Source organism: Montipora foliosa, chromosome 2, assembly GCF_036669935.1.
Source record: "Montipora foliosa isolate CH-2021 chromosome 2, ASM3666993v2, whole genome shotgun sequence".
Taxonomy (NCBI): domain Eukaryota; kingdom Metazoa; phylum Cnidaria; class Anthozoa; order Scleractinia; family Acroporidae; genus Montipora; species Montipora foliosa.
The window spans coordinates 19,892,427-19,916,609 of record NC_090870.1 but is presented as its reverse complement, the minus strand read 5'-3'; the positions used below and the strand labels follow the sequence as shown (position 1 = coordinate 19,916,609).

Genomic DNA, 24,183 nt, shown 5'->3' with positions numbered 1-24,183 from the left:
ATTGCATGAGCACTGAATTTTCGCGGTCTGGCGACAAATGTTAAAGTTGTCGTCAGCAATGTAACTGTTTGATGGCCTTATTAATTGAACTTCCTTTTGCAGTCTGAAGACAACGCAGGGGGGGTTTTCACCCTCGCCTTTCGCGTCGCTTGGGGGCTAAAGACGAAAACAAATCACACATACAACTAGATCTTGTATTCTTCCGTCTACTACCATACCGACAGGCAAAACACCGGTCCCGTCACCGATCCCCGCAGTGGCCCCCAACACCGGAGCCAATACGCAAATCCCCCTGCTAGATGGTGCGATGAGTAGTACCTTCGCTGGGTGACGCGCTTGGAAGAATTCCTCGTGTTGTAAAAGGCTTCCTACTTATAGGTGATTGCCTTTTAGATTTATGGGTTTGATTCATGAGTTCTGGTTAATTTTTTCTTGCGTATTGTCCACATTGCATGAGCAACTGTCAATTTTCGCGCGCGACAAATGTTAAAGTTGTCGTCACAATGTAACTGGTTGATGGCCTATTAATTGAACATTCTTTGCAGTCTGAAGGGAAGGCAGGGGGGTGTTCACTCGCTTTCTCGCTTGGCTAGACGAAAACAAATCACACATACAACTAGAGCTTGTATTCTTCCGTCTACGACCATACCACAGGCAAAAAACCGGTTCCGGTCCGATCCCCGCAGTCAAATCCTGTAGGGCGAGAGTAGTACTTCGCTGGGTGACCGCTTGGGAATTCCTCGTGTTGTAGGCTTCTACTTTATTGATTGCTTTTAGTTTATGGTTGATTCATGAGTTGTTATTTTTCTTGCTTGTCCACATTGCATGAGCACTGAATTTTCGCGCGCGACAAATGTTAAAGTTGTCGTCACAATGTAACTGGTTGATGGCCTATTAATTGAACATTCTTTGCAGTCTGAATTGAAGGCAAGGGGGGTTTTCACTCGCTTTCTCGCTTGTCTAGACGTAAACAAATCACACATACAACTAGAGCTTGTATTCTTCCGTCTACGACCATACCACAGGCAAAAAACCGGGTCCCGTCCGATCCCCGCAGTCAAATCCTGTAGGGCGAGAGTAGTACTTCGCTGGGTGACCGCTTGGGAATTCCTCGTGTTGTAGGCTTCTACTTTATTGATTGTTTAGTTTATGGTTGATTCATGAGTTGTTATTTTTCTTGCTTGTCCACATTGCATTAGCACTGGAATTTTCGCGCGCGACAAATGTTAAAGTTGTCGTCACAATGTAACTGGTTGATGGCCTATTAATTGAACATTCTTTGCTTTCTGAAGGGAAGGCATGGGGGGGTTTCACTCGCTTTCTCGCTGTGCTCGACGAAAGCAAATCACACATACAACTAGAGCTTGTATTCTTCCGTCTACGACCATACCACAGGCAAAAAACGGGTCCCGTCCGATCCCCGCAGTTCAAATCCTGTAGGGCGAGAGTAGTACTTCGCTGGGTGACCGCTTGGGAATTCCTCGTGTTGTAGGCTTCTACTTTATTGATTGCTTTTAGTTTATGGTTGATTCATGAGTTGTTATTTTCTTGCTTGTCCACATTGCATGAGCACTGAATTTTTCGCGCGCGACAAATGTTAAAGTTGTCGTCACAATGTAACTGGTTGATGGCCTATTAATTGAACATTCTTTGCAGTCTGAAGGGAAGGCAAGGGATTTTCACTCGCTTTCTCGCTTGGCTAGACGAAAACAAATCACACATACAACTAGAGCTTGTATTCTTCCGTCTACGACCATACCACAGGCGAAAAACCGGGTCCCGTCCGATCCCCGCAGTCAAATCCTGTAGGGCGAGAGTAGTACGTCGCTGGGTGACCGCTGGGAATTCCTCGTGTTGTAGGCTTCTACTTTATTGATTGCTTTTAGTTTCTGGTTGATTCATGAGTTGTTATTTCTTGCTTGTCCATATTGCATGAGCACTGAATTTTCGCGCGCGACAAATGTTAAAGTTGTCGTCACAATGTAACTGGTTGATGGCCTATTAATTGAACATTCTTTGCAGTCTGAAGGGAAGGCAAGGGGGATTTTCACTCGCTTTCTCGCTTGGCTAGACGAAAACAAATCACACATACAACTAGAGCTTGTATTCTTCCGTCTACGACCATACCACAGGCAAAAAACCGGGTCCCGTCCGATCCCCGCAGTCAAATCCTGTAGGGCGAGAGTAGTACTTCGCTGGGTGACCGCTTGGGAATTCCTCGTGTTGTAGGCTTCTACTTTATTGATTGCTTTTAGTTTATGGTTGATTCATGAGTTGTTATTTTCTTGCTTGTCCACATTGCATGAGCACTGAATTTTCGCGCGCGACAAATGTTAAAGTTGTCGTCACAATGTAACTGGTTGATGGCCTATTAATTGAACATTCTTTGCAGTCTGAAGGGAAGGCAAGGGGGATTTTCACTCGCTTTCTCGCTTGGCTAGACGAAAACAAATCACACATACAACTAGAGCTTGTATTCTTCCGTCTACGACCATACCACAGGCGAAAAATTAACCGGGTCCCGTCCGATCCCCGCAGTCAAATCCTGTAGGGCGAGAGTAGTACTTCGCTGGGTGACCGCTTGGGAATTCCTCGTGTTGTAGGCTTCTACTTTATTGATTGCTTTTAGTTTATGGTTGATTCATGAGTTGTTATTTTCTTGCTTGTCCACATTGCATGAGCACTGAATTTTCGCGCGCGACAAATGTTAAAGTTGTCGTCACAATGTAACTGGTTGATGGCCTATTAATTGAACATTCTTTGCAGTCTGAAGGGAAGGCAAGGGGGATTTTCACTCGCTTTCTCGCTTGGCTAGACGAAAACAAATCACACATACAACTAGAGCTTGTATTCTTCCGTCTACGACCATACCACAGGCAAAAAACCGGGTCCCGTCCGATCCCCGCAGTCAAATCCTGTAGGGCGAGAGTAGTACTTCGCTGGGTGACCGCTTGGGAATTCCTCGTGTTGTAGGCTTCTACTTTATTGATTGCTTTTAGTTTATGGTTGATTCATGAGTTGTTATTTTCTTGCTTGTCCACATTGCATGAGCACTGAATTTTCGCGCGCGACAAATGTTAAAGTTGTCGTCACAATGTAACTGGTTGATGGCCTATTAATTGAACATTCTTTGCAGTCTGAAGGGAAGGCAAGGGGGATTTTCACTCGCTTTCTCGCTTGGCTAGACGAAAACAAATCACACATACAACTAGAGCTTGTATTCTTCCGTCTACGACCATACCACAGGCAAAAACCGGGTCCCGTCCGATCCCCGCAGTCAAATCCTGTAGGGCGAGAGTAGTACTTCGCTGGGTGACCGCTTGGGAATTCCTCGTGTTGTAGGCTTCTACTTTATTGATTGCTTTTAGTTTATGGTTGATTCATGAGTTGTTATTTTCTTGCTTGTCCACATTGCATGAGCACTGAATTTTCGCGCGCGACAAATGTTAAAGTTGTCGTCACAATGTAACTGGTTGATGGCCTATTAATTGAACATTCTTTGCAGTCTGAAGGGAAGGCAAGGGGGATTTTCACTCGCTTTCTCGCTTGGCTAGACGAAAACAAATCACACATACAACTAGAGCTTGTATTCTTCCGTCTACGACCATACCACAGGCGAAAAACCGGGTCCCGTCCGATCCCCGCAGTCAAATCCTGTAGGGCGAGAGTAGTACTTCGCTGGGTGACCGCTTGGGAATTCGTTTTTTTTGTAGGCTTCTACTTTATTGATTGCTTTTAGTTTATGGTTGATTCATGAGTTGTTATTTTCTTGCTTGTCCACATTGCATGAGCACTGAATTTTCGCGCGCGACAAATGTTAAAGTTGTCGTCACAATGTAACTGGTTGATGGCCTATTAATTGAACATTCTTTGCAGTCTGAAGGGAAGGCAAGGGGGATTTTCACTCGCTTTCTCGCTTGGCTAGACGACAACAAATCACACATACAACTAGAGCTTGTATTCTTCCGTCTACGACCATACCACAGGCGAAAAACCGGGTCCCGTCCGATCCCCGCAGTCAAATCCTGTAGGGCGAGAGTAGTACTTCGCTGGGTGACCGCTTGGGAATTCCTCGTGTTGTAGGCTTCTACTTTATTGATTGCTTTTAGTTTATGGTTGATTCATGAGTTGTTATTTTCTTGCTTGTCCACATTGCATGAGCACTGAATTTTCGCGCGCGACAAATGTTAAAGTTGTCGTCACAATGTAACTGTATGATGGCCTATTAATTGAACATTCTTTGCAGTCTGAAGGGAAGGCAAGGGGGATTTTCACTCGCTTTCTCGCTTGGCTAGACGAAAACAAATCACACATACAACTAGAGCTTGTATTCTTCCGTCTACGACCATACCACAGGCGAAAAACCGGGTCCCGTCCGATCCCCGCAGTCAAATCCTGTAGGGCGAGAGTAGTACTTCGCTGGGTGACCGCTTGGGAATTCCTCGTGTTGTAGGCTTCTACTTTATTGATTGCTTTTAGTTTATGGTTGATTCATGAGTTGTTATTTTCTTGCTTGTCCACATTGCATGAGCACTGAATTTTCGCGCGCGACAAATGTTAAAGTTGTCGTCACAATGTAACTGGTTGATGGCCTATTAATTGAACATTCTTTGCAGTCTGAAGGGAAGGCAAGGTGGATTTTCACTCGCTTTCCCGCTTGGCTAGACGACAACAAATCACACATACAACTAGAGCTTGTATTCTTCCGTCTACGACCATACCACAGGCGAAAAATTAACCGGGTCCCGTCCGATCCCCGCAGTCAAATCCTGTAGGGCGAGAGTAGTACTTCGCTGGGTGACCGCTTGGGAATTCCTCGTGTTGTAGGCTTCTACTTTATTGATTGCTTTTAGTTTATGGTTGATTCATGAGTTGTTATTTCTTGCTTGTCCACATTGCATGAGCACTGAATTTTCGCGCGCGACAAATGTTAAAGTTGTCGTCACAATGTAACTGGTTGATGGCCTATTAATTGAACATTCTTTGCAGTCTGAAGGGAAGGCAAGGGGGATTTTCACTCGCTTTCTCGCTTGGCTAGACGAAAACAAATCACACATACAACTAGAGCTTGTATTCTTCCGTCTACGACCATACCACAGGCGAAAAATTAACCGGGTCCCGTCCGATCCCCGCAGTCAAATCCTGTAGGGCGAGAGTAGTACTTCGCTGGGTGACCGCTTGGGAATTCCTCGTGTTGTAGGCTTCTACTTTATTGATTGCTTTTAGTTTATGGTTGATTCATGAGTTGTTATTTTCTTGCTTGTCCACATTGCATGAGCACTGAATTTTCGCGCGCGACAAATGTTAAAGTTGTCGTCACAATGTAACTGGTTGATGGCCTATTAATTGAACATTCTTTGCAGTCTGAAGGGAAGGCAAGGGGGATTTTCACTCGCTTTCTCGCTTGGCTAGACGAAAACAAATCACACATACAACTAGAGCTTGTATTCTTCCGTCTACGACCATACCACAGGCGAAAAACCGGGTCCCGTCCGATCCCCGCAGTCAAATCCTGTAGGGCGAGAGTAGTACTTCGCTGGGTGACCGCTTGGGAATTCCTCGTGTTGTAGGCTTCTACTTTATTGATTGCTTTTAGTTTATGGTTGATTCATGAGTTGTTATTTTCTTGCTTGTCCACATTGCATGAGCACTGAATTTTCGCGCGCGACAAATGTTAAAGTTGTCGTCACAATGTAACTGGTTGATGGCCTATTAATTGAACATTCTTTGCAGTCTGAAGGGAAGGCAAGGGGGATTTTCACTCGCTTTCTCGCTTGGCTAGACGAAAACAAATCACACATACAACTAGAGCTTGTATTCTTCCGTCTACGACCATACCACAGGCGAAAAACCGGGTCCCGTCCGATCCCCGCAGTCAAATCCTGTAGGGCGAGAGTAGTACTTCGCTGGGTGACCGCTTGGGAATTCCTCGTGTTGTAGGCTTCTACTTTATTGATTGCTTTTAGTTTATGGTTGATTCATGAGTTGTTATTTTCTTGCTTGTCCACATTGCATGAGCACTGAATTTTCGCGCGCGACAAATGTTAAAGTTGTCGTCACAATGTAACTGGTTGATGGCCTATTAATTGAACATTCTTTGCAGTCTGAAGGGAAGGCAAGGGGGGTTTTCACTCGCTTTCTCGCTTGGCTAGACGAAAACAAATCACACATACAACTAGAGCTTGTATTCTTCCGTCTACGACCATACCACAGGCAAAAAACCGGGTCCCGTCCGATCCCCGCAGTCAAATCCTGTAGGGCGAGAGTAGTACTTCGCTGGGTGACCGCTTGGGAATTCCTCGTGTTGTAGGCTTCTACTTTATTGATTGCTTTTAGTTTATGGTTGATTCATGAGTTGTTATTTTCTTGCTTGTCCACATTGCATGAGCACTGAATTTTCGCGCGCGACAAATGTTAAAGTTGTCGTCACAATGTAACTGGTTGATGGCCTATTAATTGAACATTCTTTGCAGTCTGAAGGGAAGGCAAGGGGAGTGTTCACTCGCTTTCTCCGCTTGGCTAGACGAAAACAAATCACACATACAACTAGAGCTTGTATTCTTCCGTCTACGACCATACCACAGGCAAAAAACCGGGTCCCGTCCGATCCCCGCAGTCAAATCCTGTAGGGCGAGAGTAGTACTTCGCTGGGTGACCGCTTGGGAATTCCTCGTGTTGTAGGCTTCTACTTTATTGATTGCTTTTAGTTTATGGTTGATTCATGAGTTGTTATTTTCTTGCTTGTCCACATTGCATGAGCACTGAATTTTCGCGCGCGACAAATGTTAAAGTTGTCGTCACAATGTAACTGGTTGATGGCCTATTTAATTGAACATTCTTTGCAGTCTGAAGGGAAGGCAAGGGGGATTTTCACTCGCTTTCTCGCTTGGCTAGACGAAAACAAATCACACATACAACTAGAGCTTGTATTCTTCCGTCTACGACCATACCACAGGCAAAAACCGGGTCCCGTCCGATCCCCACAGTCAAATCCTGTAGGGCGAGAGTAGTACTTCGCTGGGTGACCGCTTGGGAATTCCTCGTGTTGTAGGCTTCTACTTTATTGATTGCTTTTAGTTTATGGTTGATTCATGAGTTGTTATTTTCTTGCTTGTCCACATTGCATGAGCACTGAATTTTCGCGCGCGACAAATGTTAAAGTTGTCGTCACAATGTAACTGGTTGATGGCCTATTAATTGAACATTCTTTGCAGTCTGAAGGGAAGGCAAGGGGGATTTTCACTCGCTTTCTCGCTTGGCTAGACGAAAACAAATCACACATACAACTAGAGCTTGTATTCTTCCGTCTACGACCATACCACAGGCATAAAAAACGGGTCCCGTCCGATCCCCGCAGTCAAATCCTGTAGGGCGAGAGTAGTACTTCGCTGGGTGACCGCTTGGGAATTCCTCGTGTTGTAGGCTTCTACTTTATTGATTGCTTTTAGTTTATGGTTGATTCATGAGTTGTTATTTCCTTGCTTGTGCACATTGCATGAGCACTGAATTTTCGCGCGCGACAAATGTTAAAGTTGTCGTCACAATGTAACTGGTTGATGGCCTATTAATTGAACATTCTTTGCAGTCTGAAGGGAAGGCAAGGGGATTTTCACTCGCTTTCTCGCTTGGCCAGACGAAAACAAATCACACATCCAACTAGAGCTTTTATTCTTCCGTCTACGAGCATTCACCAGCCAACTTACCGGGTCCCGTCCGATCCCCGCAGTCAAATCCTGTAGGGCGAGAGTAGTACTTCGCTGGGTGACCGCTTGGGAATTCCTCGTGTTGTAGGCTTCTACTTTATTGATTGCTTTTAGTTTATGGTTGATTCATGAGTTGTTATTTTCTTGCTTGTCCACATTGCATGAGCACTGAATTTTCGCGCGCGACAAATGTTAAAGTTGTCGTCACAATGTAACTGGTTGATGGCCTATTAATTGAACATTCTTTGCAGTCTGAAGGGAAGGCAAGGGGAATTTTCACTCGCTTTCTCGCTTGGCTAGACGATAACAAATCACACATACAACTAGAGCTTGTATTCTTCCGTCTACGACCATACCACAGGCGAAAAACCGGGTCCCGTCCGATCCCGCAGTCAAATCCTTTAGGGCGAGAGTAGTACTTCGCTGGGTGACCGCTTGGGAATTCCTCGTGTTGTAGGCTTCTACTTTATTGATTGCTTTTAGTTTATGGTTGATTCATGAGTTGTTATTTTCTTGCTTGTCCACATTGCATGAGCACTGAATTTTCGCGCGCGACAAATGTTAAAGTTGTCGTCACAATGTAACTGGTTGATGGCCTATTAATTGAACATTCTTTGCAGTCTGAAGGGAAGGCAAGGGGGATTTTCACTCGCTTTCTCGCTTGGCTAGACGAAAACAAATCACACATACAACTAGAGCTTGTATTCTTCCGTCTACGACCATACCACAGGCAAAAAACCGGGTCGCGTCCGATCCCCGCAGTCAAATCCTGTAGGGCGAGAGTAGTACTTCGCTGGGTGACCCCTTGGGATTCCTCGTGTTGTAGCCTTCTACTTGATTGATTGCTTTTAGTTTATGGTTGATTCATGAGTTGTTATTTTCTTGCTTGTCCACATTGCATGAGCACTGAATTTTCGCGCGCGACAAATGTTAAAGTTGTCGTCACAATGTAACTGGTTGATGGCCTATTAATTGAACATTCTTTGCAGTCTGAAGGGAAGGCAAGGGGGATTTTCACTCGCTTTCTCGCTTGGCTAGACGAAAACAAATCACACATACAACTAGAGCTTGTATTCTTCCGTCTACGACCATACCACAGGCAAAAAACCGGGTCCCGTCCGATCCCCGCAGTCAAATCCTGTAGGGCGAGAGTAGTACTTCGCTGGGTGACCGCTTGGGAATTCCTCGTGTTGTAGGCTTCTACTTTATTGATTGCTTTTAGTTTATGGTTGATTCATGAGTTGTTATTTTCTTGCTTGTCCACATTGCATGAGCACTGAATTTTCGCGCGCGACAAATGTTAAAGTTGTCGTCACAATGTAACTGGTTGATGGCCTATTAATTGAACATTCTTTGCAGTCTGAAGGGAAGGCAAGGGGGGTTTTCACTCGCTTTCTCGCTTGGCTAGACGAAAACAAATCACACATACAACTAGAGCTTGTATTCTTCCGTCTACGACCATACCACAGGCAAAAAACCGGGTCCCGTCCGATCCCCGCAGTCAAATCCTGTAGGGCGAGAGTAGTACTTCGCTGGGTGACCGCTTGGGAATTCCTCGTGTTGTAGGCTTCTACTTTATTGATTGCTTTTAGTTTATGGTTGATTCATGAGTTGTTATTTTCTTGCTTGTCCACATTGCATGAGCACTGAATTTTCGCGCGCGACAAATGTTAAAGTTGTCGTCACAATGTAACTGGTTGATGGCCTATTAATTGAACATTCTTTGCAGTCTGAAGGGAAGGCAAGGGGGGTTTTCACTCGCTTTCTCGCTTGGCTAGACGAAAACAAATCACACATAAAACTAGAGCTTGTATTCTTCCGTCTACGACCATACCACAGGCAAAAAACCGGGTCCCGTCCGATCCCCGCAGTCAAATCCTGTAGGGCGAGAGTAGTACTTCGCTGGGTGACCGCTATGGAATTCCTCGTGTTGTAGGCTTCTACTTTATTGATTGCTTTTAGTTTATGGTTGATTCATGAGTTGTTATTTTCTTGCTTGTCCACATTGCATGAGCACTGAATTTTCGCGCGCGACAAATGTTAAAGTTGTCGTCACAATGTAACTGGTTGATGGCCTATTAATTGAACATTCTTTGCAGTCTGAAGGGAAGGCAAGGGGGGTTTTCACTCGCTTTCTCGCTTGGCTAGACGAAAACAAATCACACATACAACTAGAGCTTGTATTCTTCCGTCTACGACCATACCACAGGCAAAAAACCGGGTCCCGTCCGATCCCCGCAGTCAAATCCTGTAGGGCGAGAGTAGTACTTCGCTGGGTGACCGCTTGGGAATTCCTCGTGTTGTAGGCTTCTACTTTATTGATTGCTTTTAGTTTATGGTTGATTCATGAGTTGTTATTTTCTTGCTTGTCCACATTGCATGAGCACTGAATTTTCGCGCGCGACAAATGTTAAAGTTGTCGTCACAATGTAACTGGTTGATGGCCTATTAATTGAACATTCTTTGCAGTCTGAAGGGAAGGCAAGGGGGGTTTTTACTCGCTTTCTCGCTTGGCTAGACGAAAACAAATCACACATACAACTAGAGCTTGTATTCTTCCGTCTACGACCATACCACAGGCAAAAAACCGGGTCCCGTCCGATCCCCGCAGTCAAATCCTGTAGGGCGAGAGTAGTACTTCGCTGGGTGACCGCTTGGGAATTCCTCGTGTTGTAGGCTTCTACTTTATTGATTGCTTTTAGTTTATGGTTGATTCATGAGTTGTTATTTTCTTGCTTGTCCACATTGCATGAGCACTGAATTTTCGCGCGCGACAAATGTTAAAGTTGTCGTCACAATGTAACTGGTTGATGGCCTATTAATTGAACATTCTTTGCAGTCTGAAGGGAAGGCAAGGGGGGTTTTCACTCGCTTTCTCGCTTGGCTAGACGAAAACAAATCACACATACAACTAGAGCTTGTATTCTTCCGTCTACGACCATACCACAGGCAAAAACCGGGTCCCGTCCGATCCCCGCAGTCAAATCCTGTAGGGCGAGAGTAGTACTTCGCTGGGTGACCGCTTGGGAATTCCTCGTGTTGTAGGCTTCTACTTTATTGATTGCTTTTAGTTTATGGTTGATTCATGAGTTGTTATTTTCTTGCTTGTCCACATTGCATGAGCACTGAATTTTCGCGCGCGACAAATGTTAAAGTTGTCGTCACAATGTAACTGGTTGATGGCCTATTAATTGAACATTCTTTGCAGTCTGAAGGGAAGGCAAGGGGGTTTTCACTCGCTTTCTCGCTTGGCTAGACGAAAACAAATCACACATACAACTAGAGCTTGTATTCTTCCGTCTACGACCATACCACAGGCAAAAAACCGGGTCCCGTCCGATCCCCGCAGTCAAATCCTGTAGGGCGAGAGTAGTACTTCGCTGGGTGACCGCTTGGGAATTCCTCGTGTTGTAGGCTTCTACTTTATTGATTGCTTTTAGTTTATGGTTGATTCATGAGTTGTTATTTTCTTGCTTGTCCACATTGCATGAGCACTGAATTTTCGCGCGCGACAAATGTTAAAGTTGTCGTCACAATGTAACTGGTTGATGGCCTATTAATTGAACATTCTTTGCAGTCTGAAGGGAAGGCAAGGGGGTTTTCACTCGCTTTCTCGCTTGGCTAGACGAAAACAAATCACACATACAACTAGAGCTTGTATTCTTCCGTCTACGACCATACCACAGGCAAAAAACCGGGTCCCGTCCGATCCCCGCAGTCAAATCCTGTAGGGCGAGAGTAGTACTTCGCTGGGTGACCGCTTGGGAATTCCTCGTGTTGTAGGCTTCTACTTTATTGATTGCTTTTAGTTTATGGTTGATTCATGAGTTGTTATTTTCTTGCTTGTCCACATTGCATGAGCACTGAATTTTCGCGCGCGACAAATGTTAAAGTTGTCGTCACAATGTAACTGGTTGATGGCCTATTAATTGAACATTCTTTGCAGTCTGAAGGGAAGGCAAGGGGGGTTTTCACTCGCTTTCTCGCTTGGCTAGACGAAAACAAATCACACATACAACTAGAGCTTGTATTCTTCCGTCTACGACCATACCACAGGCAAAAACCGGGTCCCGTCCGATCCCCGCAGTCAAATCCTGTAGGGCGAGAGTAGTACTTCGCTGGGTGACCGCTTGGGAATTCCTCGTGTTGTAGGCTTCTACTTTATTGATTGCTTTTAGTTTATGGTTGATTCATGAGTTGTTATTTTCTTGCTTGTCCACATTGCATGAGCACTGAATTTTCGCGCGCGACAAATGTTAAAGTTGTCGTCACAATGTAACTGGTTGATGGCCTATTAATTGAACATTCTTTGCAGTCTGAAGGGAAGGCAAGGGGGGTTTTCACTCGCTTTCTCGCTTGGCTAGACGAAAACAAATCACACATACAACTAGAGCTTGTATTCTTCCGTCTACGACCATACCACAGGCAAAAACCGGGTCCCGTCCGATCCCCGCAGTCAAATCCTGTAGGGCGAGAGTAGTACTTCGCTGGGTGACCGCTTGGGAATTCCTCGTGTTGTAGGCTTCTACTTTATTGATTGCTTTTAGTTTATGGTTGATTCATGAGTTGTTATTTTCTTGCTTGTCCACATTGCATGAGCACTGAATTTTCGCGCGCGACAAATGTTAAAGTTGTCGTCACAATGTAACTGGTTGATGGCCTATTAATTGAACATTCTTTGCAGTCTGAAGGGAAGGCAAGGGGGGGGTTCACTCGCTTTCTCGCTTGGCTAGACGAAAACAAATCACACATACAACTAGAGCTTGTATTCTTCCGTCTACGACCATACCACAGGCAAAAAACCGGGTCCCGTCCGATCCCCGCAGTCAAATCCTGTAGGGCGAGAGTAGTACTTCGCTGGGTGACCGCTTGGGAATTCCTCGTGTTGTAGGCTTCTACTTTATTGATTGCTTTTAGTTTATGGTTGATTCATGAGTTGTTATTTTCTTGCTTGTCCACATTGCATGAGCACTGAATTTTCGCGCGCGACAAATGTTAAAGTTGTCGTCACAATGTAACTGGTTGATGGCCTATTAATTGAACATTCTTTGCAGTCTGAAGGGAAGGCAAGGGGGGTTTTCACTCGCTTTCTCGCTTGGCTAGACGAAAACAAATCACACATACAACTAGAGCTTGTATTCTTCCGTCTACGACCATACCACAGGCAAAAAACCGGGTCCCGTCCGATCCCCGCAGTCAAATCCTGTAGGGCGAGAGTAGTACTTCGCTGGGTGACCGCTTGGGAATTCCTCGTGTTGTAGGCTTCTACTTTATTGATTGCTTTTAGTTTATGGTTGATTCATGAGTTGTTATTTTCTTGCTTGTCCACATTGCATGAGCACTGAATTTTCGCGCGCGACAAATGTTAAAGTTGTCGTCACAATGTAACTGGTTGATGGCCTATTAATTGAACATTCTTTGCAGTCTGAAGGGAAGGCAAGGGGGGTTTTCACTCGCTTTCTCGCTTGGCTAGACGAAAACAAATCACACATACAACTAGAGCTTGTATTCTTCCGTCTACGACCATACCACAGGCAAAAACCGGGTCCCGTCCGATCCCCGCAGTCAAATCCTGTAGGGCGAGAGTAGTACTTCGCTGGGTGACCGCTTGGGAATTCCTCGTGTTGTAGGCTTCTACTTTATTGATTGCTTTTAGTTTATGGTTGATTCATGAGTTGTTATTTTCTTGCTTGTCCACATTGCATGAGCACTGAATTTTCGCGCGCGACAAATGTTAAAGTTGTCGTCACAATGTAACTGGTTGATGGCCTATTAATTGAACATTCTTTGCAGTCTGAAGGAAGGCAAGGGGGGTTTTTCACTCGCTTTCTCGCTTGGCTAGACGAAAACAAATCGCACATACAACGAGAGCTTGTATCCTTCCGTCTACGACCATACCACAGGCAAAAAACCCGGTCCCGACCGAGCCCCGCAGTGAAAGCCTGTAGGGCGCGAGGAGTAATTCGCTGGGTGACTGCTTGGGAATTCCTCGTGTTGTAGGCTTCTACTTTATTGATTGCTTTTAGTTTATGGTTGATTCATGAGTTGTTATTTTCTTGCTTGTCCACATTGCATGAGCACTGAATTTTCGCGCGCGACAAATGTTAAAGTTGTCGTCACAATGTAACTGGTTGATGGCCTATTAATTGAACATTCTTTGCAGTCTGAAGGGAAGGCAAGGGGGTTTTCACTCGCTTTCTCGCTTGGCTAGACGAAAACAAATCACACATACAACTAGAGCTTGTATTCTTCCGTCTACGACCATACCACAGGCAAAAACCGGGTCCCGTCCGATCCCCGCAGTCAAATCCTGTAGGGCGAGAGTAGTACTTCGCTGGGTGACCGCTTGGGAATTCCTCGTGTTGTAGGCTTCTACTTTATTGATTGCTTTTAGTTTATGGTTGATTCATGAGTTGTTATTTTCTTGCTTGTCCACATTGCATGAGCACTGAATTTTCGCGCGCGACAAATGTTAAAGTTGTCGTCACAATGTAACTGGTTGATGGCCTATTAATTGAACATTCTTTGCAGTCTGAAGGGTCGGCACGGGGGTCACTCACTCGCTTTCTCGCTTGGCTAGACGAAAACAAATCACACATACAACTAGAGCTTGTATTCTTCCGTCTACGACCATACCACAGGCAAAAAACCGGGTCCCGTCCGATCCCCGCAGTCAAATCCTGTAGGGCGAGAGTAGTACTTCGCTGGGTGACCGCTTGGGAATTCCTCGTGTTGTAGGCTTCTACTTTATTGATTGCTTTTAGTTTATGGTTGATTCATGAGTTGTTATTTTCTTGCTTGTCCACATTGCATGAGCACTGAATTTTCGCGCGCGACAAATGTTAAAGTTGTCGTCACAATGTAACTGGTTGATGGCCTATTAATTGAACATTCTTTGCAGTCTGAAGGGAAGGCAAGGGGGTTTTCACTCGCTTTCTCGCTTGGCTAGACGAAAACAAATCACACATACAACTAGAGCTTGTATTCTTCCGTCTACGACCATACCACAGGCAAAAAACCGGGTCCCGTCCGATCCCCGCAGTCAAATCCTGTAGGGCGAGAGTAGTACTTCGCTGGGTGACCGCTTGGGAATTCCTCGTGTTGTAGGCTTCTACTTTATTGATTGCTTTTAGTTTATGGTTGATTCATGAGTTGTTATTTTCTTGCTTGTCCACATTGCATGAGCACTGAATTTTCGCGCGCGACAAATGTTAAAGTTGTCGTCACAATGTAACTGGTTGATGGCCTATTAATTGAACATTCTTTGCAGTCTGAAGGGAAGGCAAGGGGGGTTTTCACTCGCTTTCTCGCTTGGCTAGACGAAAACAAATCACACATACAACTAGAGCTTGTATTCTTCCGTCTACGACCATACCACAGGCCACAACCGGGTCCCGTCCGATCCCCGCAGTCAAATCCTGTAGGGCGAGAGTAGTACTTCGCTGGGTGACCGCTTGGGAATTCCTCGTGTTGTAGGCTTCTACTTTATTGATTGCTTTTAGTTTATGGTTGATTCATGAGTTGTTATTTTCTTGCTTGTCCACATTGCATGAGCACTGAATTTTCGCGCGCGACAAATGTTAAAGTTGTCGTCACAATGTAACTGGTTGATGGCCTATTAATTGAACATTCTTTGCAGTCTGAAGGGAAGGCAAGGGGGGTTTTCACTCGCTTTCTCGCTTGGCTAGACGAAAACAAATCACACATACAACTAGAGCTTGTATTCTTCCGTCTACGACCATACCACAGGCAAAAAACCGGGTCCCGTCCGATCCCCGCAGTCAAATCCTGTAGGGCGAGAGTAGTACTTCGCTGGGTGACCGCTTGGGAATTCCTCGTGTTGTAGGCTTCTACTTTATTGATTGCTTTTAGTTTATGGTTGATTCATGAGTTGTTATTTTCTTGCTTGTCCACATTGCATGAGCACTGAATTTTCGCGCGCGACAAATGTTAAAGTTGTCGTCACAATGTAACTGGTTGATGGCCTATTAATTGAACATTCTTTGCAGTCTGAAGGGAAGGCAAGGGGGTTTTCACTCGCTTTCTCGCTTGGCTAGACGAAAACAAATCACACATACAACTAGAGCTTGTATTCTTCCGTCTACGACCATACCACAGGCAAAAAACCGGGTCCCGTCCGATCCCCGCAGTCAAATCCTGTAGGGCGAGAGTAGTACTTCGCTGGGTGACCGCTTGGGAATTCCTCGTGTTGTAGGCTTCTACTTTATTGATTGCTTTTAGTTTATGGTTGATTCATGAGTTGTTATTTTCTTGCTTGTCCACATTGCATGAGCACTGAATTTTCGCGCGCGACAAATGTTAAAGTTGTCGTCACAATGTAACTGGTTGATGGCCTATTAATTGAACATTCTTTGCAGTCTGAAGGGAAGGCAAGGGGGGTTTTCACTCGCTTTCTCGCTTGGCTAGACGAAAACAAATCACACATACAACTAGAGCTTGTATTCTTCCGTCTACGACCATACCACAGGCAAAAAACCGGGTCCCGTCCGATCCCCGCAGTCAAATCCTGTAGGGCGAGAGTAGTACTTCGCTGGGTGACCGCTTGGGAATTCCTCGTGTTGTAGGCTTCTACTTTATTGATTGCTTTTAGTTTATGGTTGATTCATGAGTTGTTATTTTCTTGCTTGTCCACATTGCATGAGCACTGAATTTTCGCGCGCGACAAATGTTAAAGTTGTCGTCACAATGTAACTGGTTGATGGCCTATTAATTGAACATTCTTTGCAGTCTGAAGGGAAGGCAAGGGGGGTTTTCACTCGCTTTCTCGCTTGGCTAGACGAAAACAAATCACACATACAACTAGAGCTTGTATTCTTCCGTCTACGACCATACCACAGGCAAAAACCGGGTCCCGTCCGATCCCCGCAGTCAAATCCTGTAGGGCGAGAGTAGTACTTCGCTGGGTGACCGCTTGGGAATTCCTCGTGTTGTAGGCTTCTACTTTATTGATTGCTTTTAGTTTATGGTTGATTCATGAGTTGTTATTTTCTTGCTTGTCCACATTGCATGAGCACTGAATTTTCGCGCGCGACAAATGTTAAAGTTGTCGTCACAATGTAACTGGTTGATGGCCTATTAATTGAACATTCTTTGCAGTCTGAAGGGAAGGCAAGGGGGTTTTCACTCGCTTTCTCGCTTGGCTAGACGAAAACAAATCACACATACAACTAGAGCTTGTATTCTTCCGTCTACGACCATACCACAGGCAAAAACCGGGTCCCGTCCGATCCCCGCAGTCAAATCCTGTAGGGCGAGAGTAGTACTTCGCTGGGTGACCGCTTGGGAATTCCTCGTGTTGTAGGCTTCTACTTTATTGATTGCTTTTAGTTTATGGTTGATTCATGAGTTGTTATTTTCTTGCTTGTCCACATTGCATGAGCACTGAATTTTCGCGCGCGACAAATGTTAAAGTTGTCGTCACAATGTAACTGGTTGATGGCCTATTAATTGAACATTCTTTGCAGTCTGAAGGGAAGGCAAGGGGGGTTTTCACTCGCTTTCTCGCTTGGCTAGACGAAAACAAATCACACATACAACTAGAGCTTGTATTCTTCCGTCTACGACCATACCACAGGCAAAAAACCGGGTCCCGTCCGATCCCCGCAGTCAAATCCTGTAGGGCGAGAGTAGTACTTCGCTGGGTGACCGCTTGGGAATTCCTCGTGTTGTAGGCTTCTACTTTATTGATTGCTTTTAGTTTATGGTTGATTCATGAGTTGTTATTTTCTTGCTTGTCCACATTGCATGAGCACTGAATTTTCGCGCGCGACAAATGTTAAAGTTGTCGTCACAATGTAACTGGTTGATGGCCTATTAATTGAACATTCTTTGCAGTCGGAAGAGAGTCAAAGCCGGGTTTTCACTCGCTTTCTCGCTTGGCTAGACGAAAACAAATCACACATACAACTAGAGCTTGTATTCTTCCGTCTACGACCATACCACAGGCAAAAAACCGGGTCCCGTCCGATCCCCGCAGTCAAATCCTGTAGGGCGAGAGTAGTACTTCGCTGGGTGACCGCTTGGGAATTCCTCGTGTTGTAGGCTTCTACTTTATTGATTGCTTTTAGTTTATGGTTGATTCATGAGTTGTTATTTTCTTGCTTGTCCACATTGCATGAGCACTGAATTTTCGCGCGCGACAAATGTTAAAGTTGTCGTCACAATGTAACTGGTTGATGGCCTATTAATTGAACATTCTTTGCAGTCTGAAGGGAAGGCAAGGGGGGTTTTCACTCGCTTTCTCGCTTGGCTAGACGAAAACAAATCACACATACAACTAGAGCTTGTATTCTTCCGTCTACGACCATACCACAGGCGAAAAACCGGGTCCCGTCCGATCCCCGCAGTCAAATCCTGTAGGGCGAGAGTAGTACTTCGCTGGGTGACCGCTTGGGAATTCCTCGTGTTGTAGGCTTCTACTTTATTGATTGCTTTTAGTTTATGGTTGATTCATGAGTTGTTATTTTCTTGCTTGTCCACATTGCATGAGCACTGAATTTTCGCGCGCGACAAATGTTAAAGTTGTCGTCACAATGTAACTGGTTGATGGCCTATTAATTGAACATTCTTTGCAGTCTGAAGGGAAGGCAAGGGGGGTTTTCACTCGCTTTCTCGCTTGGCTAGACGAAAACAAATCACACATACAACTAGAGCTTGTATTCTTCCGTCTACGACCATACCACAGGCAAAAAACCGGGTCCCGTCCGATCCCCGCAGTCAAATCCTGTAGGGCGAGAGTAGTACTTCGCTGGGTGACCGCTTGGGAATTCCTCGTGTTGTAGGCTTCTACTTTATTGATTGCTTTTAGTTTATGGTTGATTCATGAGTTGTTATTTTCTTGCTTGTCCACATTGCATGAGCACTGAATTTTCGCGCGCGACAAATGTTAAAGTTGTCGTCACAATGTAACTGGTTGATGGCCTATTAATTGAACATTCTTTGCAGTCTGAAGGGAAGGCAAGGGGGGTTTTCACTCGCTTTCTCGCTTGGCTAGACGAAAACAAATCACACATACAACTAGAGCTTGTATTCTTCCGTCTACGACCATACCACAGGCAAAAAACCGGGTCCCGTCCGATCCCCGCAGTCAAATCCTGTAGGGCGAGAGTAGTACTTCGCTGGGTGACCGCTTGGGAATTCCTCGTGTTGTAGGCTTCTACTTTATTGATTGCTTTTAGTTTATGGTTGATTCATGAGTTGTTATTTTCTTGCTTGTCCACATTGCATGAGCACTGAATTTTCGCGCGCGACAAATGTTAAAGTTGTCGTCACAATGTAACTGGTTGATGGCCTATTAATTGAACATTCTTTGCAGTCTGAAGGGAAGGCAAGGGGGGTTTTCACTCGCTTTCCTCGCTTGGCTAGACGATAACAAATCACACATACAACTAGAGCTTGTATTCTTCCGTCTACGACCATACCACAGGCAAAAAACCGGGTCCCGTCCGATCCCCGCAGTCAAATCCTGTAGGGCGAGAGTAGTACTTCGCTGGGTGACCGCTTGGGAATTCCTCGTGTTGTAGGCTTCTACTTTATTGATTGCTTTTAGTTTATGGTTGATTCATGAGTTGTTATTTTCTTGCTTGTCCACATTGCATGAGCACTGAATTTTCGCGCGCGACAAATGTTAAAGTTGTCGTCACAATGTATTGGTTAATGGCCTATTAATTGAACATTCTTTGCAGTCTGAAGGGAAGGCAAGGGGGGTTTTCACTCGCTTTCTCGCTTGGCTAGACGAAAACAAATCACACATACAACTAGAGCTTGTATTCTTCCGTCTACGACCATACCACAGGCAAAAAACCGGGTCCCGTCCGATCCCCGCAGTCAAATCCTGTAGGGCGAGAGTAGTACTTCGCTGGGTGACCGCTTGGGAATTCCTCGTGTTGTAGGCTTCTACTTTATTGATTGCTTTTAGTTTATGGTTGATTCATGAGTTGTTATTTTCTTGCTTGTCCACATTGCATGAGCACTGAATTTTCGCGCGCGACAAATGTTAAAGTTGTCGTCACAATGTAACTGGTTGATGGCCTATTAATTGAACATTCTTTGCAGTCTGAAGGGAAGGCAAGGGGGGTTTTCACTCGCTTTCTCGCTTGGCTAGACGAAAACAAATCACACATACAACTAGAGCTTGTATTCTTCCGTCTACGACCATACCACAGGCAAAAACCGGGTCCCGTCCGATCCCCGCAGTCAAATCCTGTAGGGCGAGAGTAGTACTTCGCTGGGTGACCGCTTGGGAATTCCTCGTGTTGTAGGCTTCTACTTTATTGATTGCTTTTAGTTTATGGTTGATTCATGAGTTGTTATTTTCTTGCTTGTCCACATTGCATGAGCACTGAATTTTCGCGCGCGACAAATGTTAAAGTTGTCGTCACAATGTAACTGGTTGATGGCCTATTAATTGAACATTCTTTGCAGTCTGAAGGGAAGGCAAGGGGGTTTTCACTCGCTTTCCTCGCTTGGCTAGACGAAAACAAATCACACATACAACTAGAGCTTGTATTCTTCCGTCTACGACCATACCACAGGCAAAAAACCGGGTCCCGTCCGATCCCCGCAGTCAAATCCTGTAGGGCGAGAGTAGTACTTCGCTGGGTGACCGCTTGGGAATTCCTCGTGTTGTAGGCTTCTACTTTATTGATTGCTTTTAGTTTATGGTTGATTCATGAGTTGTTATTTTCTTGCTTGTCCACATTGCATGAGCACTGAATTTTCGCGCGCGACAAATGTTAAAGTTGTCGTCACAATGTAACTGGTTGATGGCCTATTAATTGAACATTCTTTGCAGTCTGAAGGGAAGGCAAGGGGGGTTTTCACTCGCTTTCTCGCTTGGCTAGACGAAAACAAATCACACATACAACTAGAGCTTGTATTCTTCCGTCTACGACCATACCACAGGCAAAAAACCGGGTCCCGTCCGATCCCCGCAGTCAAATCCTGTAGGGCGAGAGTAGTACTTCGCTGGGTGACCGCTTGGGAATTCCTCGTGTTGTAGGCTTCTACTTTATTGATTGCTTTTAGTTTATGGTTGATTCATGAGTTGTTATTTTCTTGCTTGTCCACATTGCATGAGCACTGAATTTTCGCGCGCGACAAATGTTAAAGTTGTCGTCACAATGTAACTGGTTGATGGCCTATTAATTGAACATTCTTTGCAGTCTGAAGGGAAGGCAAGGGGGTTTTCACTCGCTTTCCTCGCTTGGCTAGACGAAAACAAATCACACATACAACTAGAGCTTGTATTCTTCCGTCTACGACCATACCACAGGCAAAAACCGGGTCCCGTCCGATCCCCGCAGTCAAATCCTGTAGGGCGAGAGTAGTACTTCGCTGGGTGACCGCTTGGGAATTCCTCGTGTTGTAGGCTTCTACTTTATTGATTGCTTTTAGTTTATGGTTGATTCATGAGTTGTTATTTTCTTGCTTGTCCACATTGCATGAGCACTGAATTTTCGCGCGCGACAAATGTTAAAGTTGTCGTCACAATGTAACTGGTTGATGGCCTATTAATTGAACATTCTTTGCAGTCTGAAGGGAAGGCAAGGGGGTTTTCACTCGCTTTCTCGCTTGGCTAGACGAAAACAAATCACACATACAACTAGAGCTTGTATTCTTCCGTCTACGACCATACCACAGGCAAAAAACCGGGTCCCGTCCGATCCCCGCAGTCAAATCCTGTAGGGCGAGAGTAGTACTTCGCTGGGTGACCGCTTGGGAATTCCTCGTGTTGTAGGCTTCTACTTTATTGATTGCTTTTAGTTTATGGTTGATTCATGAGTTGTTATTTTCTTGCTTGTCCACATTGCATGAGCACTGAATTTTCGCGCGCGACAAATGTTAAAGTTGTCGTCACAATGTAACTGTTTGATGGCCTATTAATTGAACATTCTTTGCAGTCTGAAGGGAAGGCAAGGGGGGTTTTCACTCGCTTTCTCGCTTGGCTAGACGAAAACAAATCACACATACAACTAGAGCTTGTATTCTTCCGTCTACGACCATACCACAGGCAAAAAACCGGGTCCCGTCCGATCCCCGCAGTCAAATCCTGTAGGGCGAGAGTAGTACTTCGCTGGGTGACCGCTTGGGAATTCCTCGTGTTGTAGGCTTCTACTTTATTGATTGCTTTTAGTTTATGGTTGATTCATGAGTTGTTATTTTCTTGCTTGTCCACATTGCATGAGCACTGAATTTTCGCGCGCGACAAATGTTAAAGTTGTCGTCACAATGTAACTGGTTGATGGCCTATTAATTGAACATTCTTTGCAGTCTGAAGGGAAGGCAAGGGGGTTTTCACTCGCTTTCCTCGCTTGGCTAGACGAAAACAAATCACACATACAACTAGAGCTTGTATTCTTCCGTCTACGACCATACCACAGGCAAAAAACCGGGTCCCGTCCGATCCCCGCAGTCAAATCCTGTAGGGCGAGAGTAGTACTTCGCTGGGTGACCGCTTGGGAATTCCTCGTGTTGTAGGCTTCTACTTTATTGATTGCTTTTAGTTTATGGTTGATTCATGAGTTGTTATTTTCTTGCTTGTCCACATTGCATGAGCACTGAATTTTCGCGCGCGACAAATGTTAAAGTTGTCGTCACAATGTAACTGGTTGATGGCCTATTAATTGAACATTCTTTGCAGTCTGAAGGGAAGGCAAGGGGGGTTTTCACTCGCTTTCCTCGCTTGGCTAGACGAAAACAAATCACACATACAACTAGAGCTTGTATTCTTCCGTCTACGACCATACCACAGGCAAAAAACCGGGTCCCGTCCGATCCCCGCAGTCAAATCCTGTAGGGCGAGAGTAGTACTTCGCTGGGTGACCGCTTGGGAATTCCTCGTGTTGTAGGCTTCTACTTTATTGATTGCTTTTAGTTTATGGTTGATTCATGAGTTGTTATTTTCTTGCTTGTCCACATTGCATGAGCACTGAATTTTCGCGCGCGACAAATGTTAAAGTTGTCGTCACAATGTAACTGGTTGATGGCCTATTAATTGAACATTCTTTGCAGTCTGAAGGGAAGGCAAGGGGGGTTTTCACTCGCTTTCTCGCTTGGCTAGACGAAAACAAATCACACATACAACTAGAGCTTGTATTCTTCCGTCTACGACCATACCACAGGCAAAAAACCGGGTCCCGTCCGATCCCCGCAGTCAAATCCTGTAGGGCGAGAGTAGTACTTCGCTGGGTGACCGCTTGGGAATTCCTCGTGTTGTAGGCTTCTACTTTATTGATTGCTTTTAGTTTATGGTTGATTCATGAGTTGTTATTTTCTTGCTTGTCCACATTGCATGAGCACTGAATTTTCGCGCGGCGACAAATGTTAAAGTTGTCGTCACAATGTAACTGGTTGATGGCCTATTAATTGAACATTCTTTGCAGTCTGAAGGGAAGGCAAGGGGGGTTTTCACTCGCTTTCCTCGCTTGGCTAGACGAAAACAAATCACACATACAACTAGAGCTTGTATTCTTCCGTCTACGACCATACCACAGGCAAAAAACCGGGTCCCGTCCGATCCCCGCAGTCAAATCCTGTAGGGCGAGAGTAGTACTTCGCTGGGTGACCGCTTGGGAATTCCTCGTGTTGTAGGCTTCTACTTTATTGATTGCTTTTAGTTTATGGTTGATTCATGAGTTGTTATTTTCTTGCTTGTCCACATTGCATGAGCACTGAATTTTCGCGCGCGACAAATGTTAAAGTTGTCGTCACAATGTAACTGGTTGATGGCCTATTAATTGAACATTCTTTGCAGTCTGAAGGGAAGGCAAGGGGGTTTTCACTCGCTTTCTCGCTAGGCTAGACGAAAACAAATAACACCTACAACTAGAGAGTGTATTCATCAGTCTACGACAATACCACAGACAAAAAACCGGGTCCCGTCCGATCGCCGCAGTCAATTCCTGTTGGTAGAGAGTTGTAATTCGCTGGGTGTCCGCTTTGGAATTCCTAGTGTTGTTGGCTTATACTTTATTGATTGCTTTTAGTTTATGGTTTGATTCATGAGTTGTTATTTTCTTGCTTGTCCACATTGCATGAGCACTGAATTTTCGCGCGCGACAAATGTTAAAGTTGTCGTCACAATGTAACTGGTTGATGGCCTATTAATTGACATTCTTTGCAGTCTGAAGGGAAGGCAAGGGGGGTTTTCACTCGCTTTCTCGCTTGGCTAGACGAAAACAAATCACACATACAACTAGAGCTTGTATTTCTTCCGTCTACGACCATACCACAGGCAAAAAACCGGGTCCCGTCCCGATCCCCGCAGTCAAATCCTGTAGGGCGAGAGTAGTACTTCGCTGGGTGACCGCTTGGGAATTCCTCGTGTTGTAGGCTTCTACTTTATTGATTGCTTTTAGTTTATGGTTGATTCATGAGTTGTTATTTTCTTGCTTGTCCACATTGCATGAGCACTGAATTTTCGCGCGCGACAAATGTTAAAGTTGTCGTCACAATGTAA

At 45.1% G+C, this 24,183-nt stretch overlaps 49 non-coding genes and 14 pseudogenes across 49 annotated transcripts; all 63 read left to right on the top strand.

Annotated features, from left to right (window-relative positions):
- Nucleotides 1-635: 635 nt before the first annotated feature.
- Nucleotides 636-754, top strand: LOC137993936 (5S ribosomal RNA; annotated as a pseudogene).
- A 252-nt stretch (nt 755-1,006) lies between these two features.
- Nucleotides 1,007-1,125, top strand: LOC137993997 (5S ribosomal RNA). Its single transcript, XR_011122108.1, has one exon. It is a non-coding gene; the product is annotated as a 5S ribosomal RNA (ribosomal RNA).
- Nucleotides 1,126-1,376: 251 nt separating this feature from the next.
- LOC137993940 (5S ribosomal RNA) lies at nt 1,377-1,495 on the top strand (annotated as a pseudogene).
- Nucleotides 1,496-1,745: 250 nt separating this feature from the next.
- LOC137993937 (5S ribosomal RNA) lies at nt 1,746-1,863 on the top strand (annotated as a pseudogene).
- Nucleotides 1,864-2,113: 250 nt separating this feature from the next.
- LOC137993996 (5S ribosomal RNA) lies at nt 2,114-2,232 on the top strand. The gene has a single exon (XR_011122107.1). It is a non-coding gene; the product is annotated as a 5S ribosomal RNA (ribosomal RNA).
- Nucleotides 2,233-2,483: 251 nt separating this feature from the next.
- Nucleotides 2,484-2,606, top strand: LOC137993925 (5S ribosomal RNA; annotated as a pseudogene).
- A 251-nt stretch (nt 2,607-2,857) lies between these two features.
- LOC137993995 (5S ribosomal RNA) lies at nt 2,858-2,976 on the top strand. Its single transcript, XR_011122106.1, has one exon. It is a non-coding gene; the product is annotated as a 5S ribosomal RNA (ribosomal RNA).
- A 251-nt stretch (nt 2,977-3,227) lies between these two features.
- Nucleotides 3,228-3,345, top strand: LOC137993917 (5S ribosomal RNA). The gene has a single exon (XR_011122061.1). It is a non-coding gene; the product is annotated as a 5S ribosomal RNA (ribosomal RNA).
- A 251-nt stretch (nt 3,346-3,596) lies between these two features.
- LOC137993949 (5S ribosomal RNA) lies at nt 3,597-3,716 on the top strand (annotated as a pseudogene).
- A 251-nt stretch (nt 3,717-3,967) lies between these two features.
- On the top strand, nt 3,968-4,086 carry LOC137993892 (5S ribosomal RNA). The gene has a single exon (XR_011122036.1). It is a non-coding gene; the product is annotated as a 5S ribosomal RNA (ribosomal RNA).
- Nucleotides 4,087-4,337: 251 nt separating this feature from the next.
- Nucleotides 4,338-4,456, top strand: LOC137993891 (5S ribosomal RNA). The gene has a single exon (XR_011122035.1). It is a non-coding gene; the product is annotated as a 5S ribosomal RNA (ribosomal RNA).
- Nucleotides 4,457-4,707: 251 nt separating this feature from the next.
- LOC137993923 (5S ribosomal RNA) lies at nt 4,708-4,830 on the top strand (annotated as a pseudogene).
- A 250-nt stretch (nt 4,831-5,080) lies between these two features.
- Nucleotides 5,081-5,203, top strand: LOC137993922 (5S ribosomal RNA; annotated as a pseudogene).
- Nucleotides 5,204-5,454: 251 nt separating this feature from the next.
- Nucleotides 5,455-5,573, top strand: LOC137993889 (5S ribosomal RNA). The gene has a single exon (XR_011122033.1). It is a non-coding gene; the product is annotated as a 5S ribosomal RNA (ribosomal RNA).
- A 251-nt stretch (nt 5,574-5,824) lies between these two features.
- On the top strand, nt 5,825-5,943 carry LOC137993888 (5S ribosomal RNA). The gene has a single exon (XR_011122032.1). It is a non-coding gene; the product is annotated as a 5S ribosomal RNA (ribosomal RNA).
- Nucleotides 5,944-6,194: 251 nt separating this feature from the next.
- Nucleotides 6,195-6,313, top strand: LOC137993994 (5S ribosomal RNA). Its single transcript, XR_011122105.1, has one exon. It is a non-coding gene; the product is annotated as a 5S ribosomal RNA (ribosomal RNA).
- Nucleotides 6,314-6,565: 252 nt separating this feature from the next.
- On the top strand, nt 6,566-6,684 carry LOC137993993 (5S ribosomal RNA). The gene has a single exon (XR_011122104.1). It is a non-coding gene; the product is annotated as a 5S ribosomal RNA (ribosomal RNA).
- Nucleotides 6,685-6,936: 252 nt separating this feature from the next.
- On the top strand, nt 6,937-7,054 carry LOC137993930 (5S ribosomal RNA; annotated as a pseudogene).
- A 251-nt stretch (nt 7,055-7,305) lies between these two features.
- On the top strand, nt 7,306-7,425 carry LOC137993931 (5S ribosomal RNA; annotated as a pseudogene).
- A 250-nt stretch (nt 7,426-7,675) lies between these two features.
- On the top strand, nt 7,676-7,794 carry LOC137993952 (5S ribosomal RNA; annotated as a pseudogene).
- A 251-nt stretch (nt 7,795-8,045) lies between these two features.
- LOC137993943 (5S ribosomal RNA) lies at nt 8,046-8,163 on the top strand (annotated as a pseudogene).
- Nucleotides 8,164-8,414: 251 nt separating this feature from the next.
- Nucleotides 8,415-8,532, top strand: LOC137993942 (5S ribosomal RNA; annotated as a pseudogene).
- Nucleotides 8,533-8,783: 251 nt separating this feature from the next.
- Nucleotides 8,784-8,902, top strand: LOC137993991 (5S ribosomal RNA). Its single transcript, XR_011122102.1, has one exon. It is a non-coding gene; the product is annotated as a 5S ribosomal RNA (ribosomal RNA).
- A 251-nt stretch (nt 8,903-9,153) lies between these two features.
- LOC137993989 (5S ribosomal RNA) lies at nt 9,154-9,272 on the top strand. Its single transcript, XR_011122101.1, has one exon. It is a non-coding gene; the product is annotated as a 5S ribosomal RNA (ribosomal RNA).
- A 251-nt stretch (nt 9,273-9,523) lies between these two features.
- Nucleotides 9,524-9,642, top strand: LOC137993905 (5S ribosomal RNA). Its single transcript, XR_011122049.1, has one exon. It is a non-coding gene; the product is annotated as a 5S ribosomal RNA (ribosomal RNA).
- Nucleotides 9,643-9,893: 251 nt separating this feature from the next.
- LOC137993988 (5S ribosomal RNA) lies at nt 9,894-10,012 on the top strand. Its single transcript, XR_011122100.1, has one exon. It is a non-coding gene; the product is annotated as a 5S ribosomal RNA (ribosomal RNA).
- Nucleotides 10,013-10,263: 251 nt separating this feature from the next.
- LOC137993987 (5S ribosomal RNA) lies at nt 10,264-10,382 on the top strand. Its single transcript, XR_011122099.1, has one exon. It is a non-coding gene; the product is annotated as a 5S ribosomal RNA (ribosomal RNA).
- A 251-nt stretch (nt 10,383-10,633) lies between these two features.
- LOC137993916 (5S ribosomal RNA) lies at nt 10,634-10,751 on the top strand. The gene has a single exon (XR_011122060.1). It is a non-coding gene; the product is annotated as a 5S ribosomal RNA (ribosomal RNA).
- A 250-nt stretch (nt 10,752-11,001) lies between these two features.
- Nucleotides 11,002-11,120, top strand: LOC137993986 (5S ribosomal RNA). Its single transcript, XR_011122098.1, has one exon. It is a non-coding gene; the product is annotated as a 5S ribosomal RNA (ribosomal RNA).
- Nucleotides 11,121-11,370: 250 nt separating this feature from the next.
- LOC137993985 (5S ribosomal RNA) lies at nt 11,371-11,489 on the top strand. The gene has a single exon (XR_011122097.1). It is a non-coding gene; the product is annotated as a 5S ribosomal RNA (ribosomal RNA).
- Nucleotides 11,490-11,740: 251 nt separating this feature from the next.
- Nucleotides 11,741-11,858, top strand: LOC137993915 (5S ribosomal RNA). Its single transcript, XR_011122059.1, has one exon. It is a non-coding gene; the product is annotated as a 5S ribosomal RNA (ribosomal RNA).
- Nucleotides 11,859-12,109: 251 nt separating this feature from the next.
- On the top strand, nt 12,110-12,227 carry LOC137993914 (5S ribosomal RNA). Its single transcript, XR_011122058.1, has one exon. It is a non-coding gene; the product is annotated as a 5S ribosomal RNA (ribosomal RNA).
- Nucleotides 12,228-12,478: 251 nt separating this feature from the next.
- LOC137993984 (5S ribosomal RNA) lies at nt 12,479-12,597 on the top strand. Its single transcript, XR_011122096.1, has one exon. It is a non-coding gene; the product is annotated as a 5S ribosomal RNA (ribosomal RNA).
- A 251-nt stretch (nt 12,598-12,848) lies between these two features.
- LOC137993983 (5S ribosomal RNA) lies at nt 12,849-12,967 on the top strand. Its single transcript, XR_011122095.1, has one exon. It is a non-coding gene; the product is annotated as a 5S ribosomal RNA (ribosomal RNA).
- A 251-nt stretch (nt 12,968-13,218) lies between these two features.
- On the top strand, nt 13,219-13,336 carry LOC137993913 (5S ribosomal RNA). The gene has a single exon (XR_011122057.1). It is a non-coding gene; the product is annotated as a 5S ribosomal RNA (ribosomal RNA).
- Nucleotides 13,337-13,587: 251 nt separating this feature from the next.
- LOC137993951 (5S ribosomal RNA) lies at nt 13,588-13,706 on the top strand (annotated as a pseudogene).
- Nucleotides 13,707-13,956: 250 nt separating this feature from the next.
- Nucleotides 13,957-14,074, top strand: LOC137993911 (5S ribosomal RNA). Its single transcript, XR_011122055.1, has one exon. It is a non-coding gene; the product is annotated as a 5S ribosomal RNA (ribosomal RNA).
- Nucleotides 14,075-14,325: 251 nt separating this feature from the next.
- LOC137993982 (5S ribosomal RNA) lies at nt 14,326-14,444 on the top strand. The gene has a single exon (XR_011122094.1). It is a non-coding gene; the product is annotated as a 5S ribosomal RNA (ribosomal RNA).
- A 250-nt stretch (nt 14,445-14,694) lies between these two features.
- LOC137993981 (5S ribosomal RNA) lies at nt 14,695-14,813 on the top strand. The gene has a single exon (XR_011122093.1). It is a non-coding gene; the product is annotated as a 5S ribosomal RNA (ribosomal RNA).
- A 251-nt stretch (nt 14,814-15,064) lies between these two features.
- LOC137993929 (5S ribosomal RNA) lies at nt 15,065-15,182 on the top strand (annotated as a pseudogene).
- A 251-nt stretch (nt 15,183-15,433) lies between these two features.
- LOC137993972 (5S ribosomal RNA) lies at nt 15,434-15,552 on the top strand. The gene has a single exon (XR_011122085.1). It is a non-coding gene; the product is annotated as a 5S ribosomal RNA (ribosomal RNA).
- A 250-nt stretch (nt 15,553-15,802) lies between these two features.
- On the top strand, nt 15,803-15,921 carry LOC137993970 (5S ribosomal RNA). Its single transcript, XR_011122083.1, has one exon. It is a non-coding gene; the product is annotated as a 5S ribosomal RNA (ribosomal RNA).
- Nucleotides 15,922-16,172: 251 nt separating this feature from the next.
- On the top strand, nt 16,173-16,291 carry LOC137993960 (5S ribosomal RNA). The gene has a single exon (XR_011122073.1). It is a non-coding gene; the product is annotated as a 5S ribosomal RNA (ribosomal RNA).
- A 251-nt stretch (nt 16,292-16,542) lies between these two features.
- On the top strand, nt 16,543-16,660 carry LOC137993910 (5S ribosomal RNA). The gene has a single exon (XR_011122054.1). It is a non-coding gene; the product is annotated as a 5S ribosomal RNA (ribosomal RNA).
- A 250-nt stretch (nt 16,661-16,910) lies between these two features.
- LOC137993909 (5S ribosomal RNA) lies at nt 16,911-17,028 on the top strand. Its single transcript, XR_011122053.1, has one exon. It is a non-coding gene; the product is annotated as a 5S ribosomal RNA (ribosomal RNA).
- Nucleotides 17,029-17,279: 251 nt separating this feature from the next.
- Nucleotides 17,280-17,398, top strand: LOC137993955 (5S ribosomal RNA). Its single transcript, XR_011122068.1, has one exon. It is a non-coding gene; the product is annotated as a 5S ribosomal RNA (ribosomal RNA).
- Nucleotides 17,399-17,649: 251 nt separating this feature from the next.
- LOC137993946 (5S ribosomal RNA) lies at nt 17,650-17,768 on the top strand. Its single transcript, XR_011122067.1, has one exon. It is a non-coding gene; the product is annotated as a 5S ribosomal RNA (ribosomal RNA).
- Nucleotides 17,769-18,019: 251 nt separating this feature from the next.
- LOC137993887 (5S ribosomal RNA) lies at nt 18,020-18,138 on the top strand. Its single transcript, XR_011122031.1, has one exon. It is a non-coding gene; the product is annotated as a 5S ribosomal RNA (ribosomal RNA).
- A 251-nt stretch (nt 18,139-18,389) lies between these two features.
- LOC137993935 (5S ribosomal RNA) lies at nt 18,390-18,508 on the top strand. Its single transcript, XR_011122066.1, has one exon. It is a non-coding gene; the product is annotated as a 5S ribosomal RNA (ribosomal RNA).
- A 251-nt stretch (nt 18,509-18,759) lies between these two features.
- LOC137993924 (5S ribosomal RNA) lies at nt 18,760-18,878 on the top strand. Its single transcript, XR_011122065.1, has one exon. It is a non-coding gene; the product is annotated as a 5S ribosomal RNA (ribosomal RNA).
- Nucleotides 18,879-19,130: 252 nt separating this feature from the next.
- Nucleotides 19,131-19,249, top strand: LOC137993912 (5S ribosomal RNA). Its single transcript, XR_011122056.1, has one exon. It is a non-coding gene; the product is annotated as a 5S ribosomal RNA (ribosomal RNA).
- Nucleotides 19,250-19,499: 250 nt separating this feature from the next.
- LOC137993901 (5S ribosomal RNA) lies at nt 19,500-19,618 on the top strand. The gene has a single exon (XR_011122045.1). It is a non-coding gene; the product is annotated as a 5S ribosomal RNA (ribosomal RNA).
- A 251-nt stretch (nt 19,619-19,869) lies between these two features.
- LOC137993908 (5S ribosomal RNA) lies at nt 19,870-19,987 on the top strand. The gene has a single exon (XR_011122052.1). It is a non-coding gene; the product is annotated as a 5S ribosomal RNA (ribosomal RNA).
- Nucleotides 19,988-20,238: 251 nt separating this feature from the next.
- On the top strand, nt 20,239-20,357 carry LOC137993890 (5S ribosomal RNA). Its single transcript, XR_011122034.1, has one exon. It is a non-coding gene; the product is annotated as a 5S ribosomal RNA (ribosomal RNA).
- Nucleotides 20,358-20,608: 251 nt separating this feature from the next.
- LOC137993877 (5S ribosomal RNA) lies at nt 20,609-20,727 on the top strand. The gene has a single exon (XR_011122022.1). It is a non-coding gene; the product is annotated as a 5S ribosomal RNA (ribosomal RNA).
- A 251-nt stretch (nt 20,728-20,978) lies between these two features.
- On the top strand, nt 20,979-21,096 carry LOC137993907 (5S ribosomal RNA). The gene has a single exon (XR_011122051.1). It is a non-coding gene; the product is annotated as a 5S ribosomal RNA (ribosomal RNA).
- A 250-nt stretch (nt 21,097-21,346) lies between these two features.
- Nucleotides 21,347-21,465, top strand: LOC137993865 (5S ribosomal RNA). The gene has a single exon (XR_011122011.1). It is a non-coding gene; the product is annotated as a 5S ribosomal RNA (ribosomal RNA).
- A 251-nt stretch (nt 21,466-21,716) lies between these two features.
- On the top strand, nt 21,717-21,835 carry LOC137993854 (5S ribosomal RNA). Its single transcript, XR_011122000.1, has one exon. It is a non-coding gene; the product is annotated as a 5S ribosomal RNA (ribosomal RNA).
- Nucleotides 21,836-22,086: 251 nt separating this feature from the next.
- LOC137993842 (5S ribosomal RNA) lies at nt 22,087-22,205 on the top strand. The gene has a single exon (XR_011121989.1). It is a non-coding gene; the product is annotated as a 5S ribosomal RNA (ribosomal RNA).
- Nucleotides 22,206-22,457: 252 nt separating this feature from the next.
- LOC137993830 (5S ribosomal RNA) lies at nt 22,458-22,576 on the top strand. Its single transcript, XR_011121978.1, has one exon. It is a non-coding gene; the product is annotated as a 5S ribosomal RNA (ribosomal RNA).
- A 251-nt stretch (nt 22,577-22,827) lies between these two features.
- On the top strand, nt 22,828-22,946 carry LOC137993819 (5S ribosomal RNA). The gene has a single exon (XR_011121967.1). It is a non-coding gene; the product is annotated as a 5S ribosomal RNA (ribosomal RNA).
- A 253-nt stretch (nt 22,947-23,199) lies between these two features.
- On the top strand, nt 23,200-23,318 carry LOC137993807 (5S ribosomal RNA). The gene has a single exon (XR_011121956.1). It is a non-coding gene; the product is annotated as a 5S ribosomal RNA (ribosomal RNA).
- Nucleotides 23,319-23,939: 621 nt separating this feature from the next.
- Nucleotides 23,940-24,059, top strand: LOC137993894 (5S ribosomal RNA). Its single transcript, XR_011122038.1, has one exon. It is a non-coding gene; the product is annotated as a 5S ribosomal RNA (ribosomal RNA).
- Nucleotides 24,060-24,183: the final 124 nt, after the last annotated feature.